Genomic DNA, 6,223 nt, shown 5'->3' with positions numbered 1-6,223 from the left:
AATCTAATTAACAAAAATTAGACTTTGTGTGTTTTTGCTGCTCATACTGAACTGCCCTGAACCGTAAGTTGTGGAAAAAATGTTGAAGTGCTAAACATAATGTCTCATTATTTAGGTATGCAAATAATTATGTCATTATTTTTTACTTGAAATGAGTTGAGTGAAAAAGTTTGTATATCCTTAGGCTAAAGTGAAGGAGACAATTAAATGTTTCCCCTTTCCCCAAAACAAAGTCAGAGAAATATCATTTTAAGATAAGATAAGATAAGATGTGTCTTTATCGATCCCCTGTAGGGGAAATTAAGGGTAGCCTCTATAGCCTCTGATTTATAGGTGTAGATTTATAGTTATAGATTTAGTAGCCTCTGATTTATAGGTGTAGATTTATAGTTATAGATTTAGTAGCCTCTGATTTATAAGTGACTGACTTTGTGCAGAATCTGGGGTAGGCCTACCATTTAACAAATTTTTATACACCAGTTGTTTTTGGTAGTAATCAGTTTATGGTTGTTGCCTGGATTCATTTCAGTCGTTGCCTTTTGAAACAATGCATCAAGCCAAAACATCTGATCATCTGATCATTATACCAATACTTAATACTGTAAATTGTGATTTTAATGGTAAAAAAAAAATCTATAGCAGTTCAGAAGTTTTCATTTCCATTTCTGAATATCATTTTAATATCATAATGCCTCTGACTATTTTCATATCCTCTGAGCAGTTATTAGGTCGTCATATCTGTAATATTCAAACTATTTTTCTGTTGATTTTTCATGCCCAGGTTTCACATGTAGCATCCTGGAATTTGGTTTATTTGTAGTGAAATTATAAAACAGAGATACATTTTACTTTTTTCCATTCAGAAACCATAGGGGTGCAAACTTTTGCACTCAGCTGTAGATACCAAAACATTTTGAGTGTGCTTGATGAAAGGTTGTTCCATGGTTTAAAAAAAATTCCAACAATGCTGTTAACAGTGATATCATATATTTTTGCACACTTTGTAAATGTGATACGAGTGTGATAAAATAACAATATACTAAACTTAAAGTAATTCCTAATTTGCACATTCTGCTTACACATTCTGGTGTGTTTATTCACATAGGATCTTTTCCATGTTAGGAATTGTGCCTGCGTTCAGCCTGTGTGACATTTACAAAAGTTTAGAGAAGGAGAAGGCAGCATGTGACAGCACTTGGGCACGTCAGACGCTTGGACGACCTCCTGGAGCTCCATGTTCTCCTTGAGTTCTCCCTCATGGTGGTGAGGGTGGTACAATCTCGTGAGATGTTACAGCTCCACATTTACATCTGAGCAGAAGTAAATCTGTAAATCTGCTGTTTGATATTTTTTTCTTTCATATTCCACTGCTGTGATCTGTTCTCCAGCCTTTCAAAGAGTCAGTGCTCTCCCACGCCTGGGGCAGGGTAAATCTGCTGTTTCACATCTCTCTTCTCCCAGAATTATAAGTTGGTAGGACAGATTTGATTTTCTGTAATAGGATGTTATTGTAATTTCTATTTATATTGATTTTTAGTTAAAGGTATATCAATAAGGTGTGTGCTTAACTGTATAAAATGAATCTCTTAAAAACTCATTTTTGGTAGATTCCAAGCAAAGTGGGTTAATTATTTAGAGTTTAATAGACACATGCTTGAAGGTAGCATCAAAATTTTGGCCACAGTGAATAACAAAGAGTAAAAATGCAAAACAAAACAAAACAAAAAAGTACCAAAAACATTACACTGATTCACCAAATTACTTTTCCACTACATATTTGATAGATCACCTCAAAATACTGTCATTGAAAGACTGCTGTTTATATAGTGTTTATGCTTATGACCGTAACTATTTATGAACACTTATACAGACTTTTGCCAGGCATTATAAGGGATTGTGTTTCCATATAACACAATATAAATGCATTTAGAAAATATGATTAATTAATGTTTATTTTTAATATTATTAAGTATAACCAAAATGATGGATAGGTATAATAATTGCTATAACAATTATTAAATTAATAATTAATGATTGTAACAATAATAATTTTAATATATACTATAGTCATATAATTTTTAAAAAAAAAATTAACTTGGTATAATATTATTATTTGTAGTTTACTGCAATTATTTTACAAGAAAATTGTGGAAAACGATCAACAAAGACAATAAGATTAAAAAATCTACATGTCAAGCCTGTAATGAAGAGAGGTCATATCGTGGCACGACCATGTTTAATGAAATAAAAAAAAAAAACTTCAGCAGATCTGCTTGCTCATACAGGCTATTTAAATTAAACCCTCAGGACATAAGTTTGTTTTAATCCTGATTTTATAATATCGGTGTTATGAACTCCATATAATAATGGATAATAAGTCCTAATTACCCCCCAACACACACACATACACACACACACACACACCTTCACCCATGTCCTACTAATACCCTAATGTATAACTCCTCCCACTTTTAACCTCGAAACTGTGTTATTAAGCTCACGGCGATCGGTGCACTTGATGGTAATCACACTGTATCGTGTAAGATACATACAGTAATGTAGACATGATGAGAAACTGAAACACACATGCCACAGGCACTTTGTAGAGACATTGTATAAACTCCAGTTAAATGTCCTCGAGGTACCGAATACAGTATGTCCGCCATTTTGTGTATATCATTTTTATTTCTGAATAATATATAGTGTGATGAGATATGCACCGGTGGTTAATTTTATTTTCCATACTATAATTACAAATAAACAAATTTGTTTTCATGCATAATTTGCACGACAAAGCATCCAGCATTCACCTTTTTATGCTGAATGACTTTTACATCCCTGTTTAAGCCGTAAACACACACACACACACACTGTTTAGGGCATAATACAGTGCTGATGCAGGGCAGCTATAACACACACACAGATCTGCTGTCCTTTATTTTATGTGTACACAATAAGGAGGAGTTTTTCTTCAAGGTAAAAGGAAAGACAGATATGTCTATGTACACTTCCTGGGTGTCGCATCCAGCACGTATCCACGCACTGTTCACCTGAAGAGCATCATATCCTGCGGAACAGGGTAAGAAAAAATTCAATTCAATTCAAATTCATGATCAAGTGCAAGAAAGTGATTTGACCTCAGAAGTCAACATAAGTGACAATTTTAGAATTGAGTAGAACCACTTTTGACATGTTTATTGATTAATTAAAAATGTCACATTTGCTCCAATCAACCTAACGGGGAAATAAGATGTGAGTTAAGTTGTATAGCTATGAAGTTGTGATATATATGTTGAGATGTTGAGATATATATATATATATATATATATATATATATATATATATATATATATATATATATATATATATATATATATATATATATATACAGAATTACTCAGTTTGTGTGTGTGTGTGTGTGTGTATTTATATATATATATATATATATATATATATATATATATATATATATAAATAACCTGTGAGTTAATTTGTATAGCTAGGAAGTATGTTGATATAGATATATAAATTACTCGATTTGTGTGTTTTGTGCTATTAATACATTTTACCTCCTGTTATTGGGTAAATTTCAAAATTACTCCTGGCTTAGTTTCTTAAAAATACAAAGTTAAAGTTAACAGTGGGAGAGAGAGAGAGAGAGAGAGAGAGAGAATGCTCGCTCTACCATGTAATGATAATTGTTGCTGTGCTGTGATGCTTTTGCATCCCAAAAAAAATCGGCCCAAATTGTTAAAAAAAAATAAAAATACACAAATTTGAATGAGTGACTGTGATTTAATACAAATTCACTTGGTGCAAGCGCAAACTCTGGTCTTGCAAGTATGACTGAAATTTCCGGGGATAAAAACCTCACAATAATGATAATGTAATCAAGTTGAAAAGTAGAACTCAGTACTTTCGAAATGCTCAATCTCAAATCTCAGTTCCTCCAAGATACACATAAATCAATATGAGTAAAAGCCAGAGGTGGTCAAAAGTTAATGCTAACCGAGTCAAAGGGAGGCTGAAAGTTTCCAAAACAGCCCTCGTATGTGACTACAAGGGCAGGCCAAGGGTACCCTGGTGCTCGCTGACCCACGGTTCTAATGTTTACTGTCAAAACATGAGCGCTGATCTGTCTCAGCTTGCCTCTGCAGCTGTATCTACTCAGCGTACATTCCTGACTCCTCAAATCTTCATCTATCACCGTCACTCTCACTGCTCATGTCCGAAAATAGTCTCTGCAGTCAGCTGGCGGCTGTGTTCCTGTCAGAATAACTCTAAAGCTAGCCGTTAGTTACTGCACAAGTTTAGCGAGGTTTCATTTTGATTCTGTGGCGTTTTGTGAAAAAGTCTGTGTTCTCTTCATGTCAGGAGACAGGAACCGGGAAAGATGAGCCATTTCGCACTGCTCGTTCTCCTGACAGGTAAAAAGAAAAAAAGAATCAAGATGCTTTCCCTGTGTGTGTGTGTGTCATGTTCAGTTCAAAGGTCAAGTGTAGGGCATTTCCCACAGGCCTGAAGGACGTCTGATGGAAATGCTTGTGTTCAAAACACCACACAACACATCACATTTATGATTTACACATTTACACTTGACACACTATGTATTATAATGTTCTATCTGGGTTAAAATTAAACAGCAGGTCAAGCTCATGATATGTCACGTCACATCAGATGTGCTCAATTTTTCATTTTATCCTCTAGAACCTGAGTCAGAGTCATATTTTTAATATAATAACTAATATTATTAAAATCACAGACAAATGACATCATCAGACATCACAAAACCCTTTATTCTCACCAGGAAATCCAGATCCTATGAATATACCAATTTGACTCACCCCTCATTTGCATACTGGAGCATGATTGGCTCTTATATTTTATGATGCAATAACACATTCTCAAACACAACAATAGTGACCATTTGTTGCTTTTGTCTGGTCAAATTTATGCTGTTTATTATTTATGTTTATACATTTTTTTCCCTTTTAAAAATCTTTATGTATTTCAGCATGGTTTAATGTCTTTATAGATTATATTTCTATATTTCTTTTGTTTTTTTTTCTACTATTAGTAACTTGTCATATTTTTGGAAATTGATATCCGTTTGCTCACTCATAGTTATAAGAAAAACATTTTATGATTAAAAATTGTTTTGTAAGCTCTATGTTTAGAGTGATTTCATATTTTTCAATCTAAACATAGAATGTAAATATAATTATATCTTTACTTCCTCGTAGTTTTCAGTGCACTCTTCAGTGAAGCTGCAGCAAGTAAGCAAATACAGCTATTTTTGTGTTATTTCTCTATTTATCTGAAAACAGAAACTTGCATTGTAAGCTTTAATTTTGTGGCTAACATTCAGTTTTTTGTGTCTGTCCTTCCTTTTTTTGTGCACAGATCCATTTGTTTACAGTGAGTATTTCCCTTTTTGTGCCTCACGTAATTAGCAAAATTCAGAATAAAATATAAAATATAACTGATGGTGGAGAATTGACTTTTAAAGCAGTTCCCTTGTATATTTTTTTTTCTAGACTATGACAGGCTGAGGATTGGAGGCATTATCTTCACAGTCATGCTTGTAATAGGAGCTATTGTACTCCTTTTTTGTAAGTCTCATGTCCTAATTCTAGATTTAACTCTTATTTCTGGGTTGGGTTTTTTTTTCTGTTTGATGGTTTAGTTTTTTTTTTTTGCCATTTGAGCGATTCACACCTTTTTCATATTGTCATCTAAGCTAAACATTTCATTCTTCTCCCACAGATGACAAATGCGGCACAAAGAAGTAAGTTGTAGCTGATCTTTTTTTTTTTTTTCAATTATTTACTTTACTCTAAATTAGACGTGACATTTTAGTTCCAGTGTCTTATAAAAATATGTGATTCCATGATGGTGATTCCATGATTGCAGGACCATTGACTCTTAAAAATGTATTTTTAAAATAAATGTTTGACATTGAATCTAAGAAAACATTTTTACATTTGAAAGTAGCATAGAATTTGCAAATACACAAAAAAGATTAACTAGCATTCATGCTAATGGCAATAGGACATTGCAGTAATTCCAATAATTTACTTAGAATTTTTATATTAAATTAATAATTTAATTTCGGGTCTATAATTTGGGTAACAGGGCTGTACTTTCAAAATGACCTCATCAGTCAGTATCACACTATCATTGAAAATAAAAAAGGAGAAAACTTACTTTTCTTCTTCCCATG

General features: G+C 33.0%; 1 long non-coding RNA gene across 3 annotated transcripts; it reads left to right on the top strand.

Annotated features, from left to right (window-relative positions):
* The first annotated feature begins 402 nt into the window (after window positions 1–402).
* LOC117595768 (uncharacterized) lies at window positions 403–4,390 on the top strand. 3 transcript variants are annotated; one of them, XR_004576940.2, is made up of 3 exons: window positions 403–1,427; window positions 2,977–3,079; window positions 4,375–4,390. It is a non-coding gene; the product is annotated as an uncharacterized LOC117595768 (long non-coding RNA). The 3 variants fall into 3 exon arrangements; XR_004576939.2 differs by having other exon boundaries at window positions 2,959–3,079; window positions 4,375–4,388; XR_004576938.2 differs by having other exon boundaries at window positions 403–1,473; window positions 2,959–3,079; window positions 4,375–4,388.
* The last annotated feature ends 1,833 nt before the right edge of the window (window positions 4,391–6,223 follow it).

The sequence above is a fragment of the Pangasianodon hypophthalmus genome, chromosome 22, assembly GCF_027358585.1.
Source record: "Pangasianodon hypophthalmus isolate fPanHyp1 chromosome 22, fPanHyp1.pri, whole genome shotgun sequence".
In the NCBI taxonomy this organism is placed as follows: domain Eukaryota; kingdom Metazoa; phylum Chordata; class Actinopteri; order Siluriformes; family Pangasiidae; genus Pangasianodon; species Pangasianodon hypophthalmus.
Note: the sequence above shows the minus strand (reverse complement) of the source record. Positions and strands in the feature narration are given on the sequence as shown.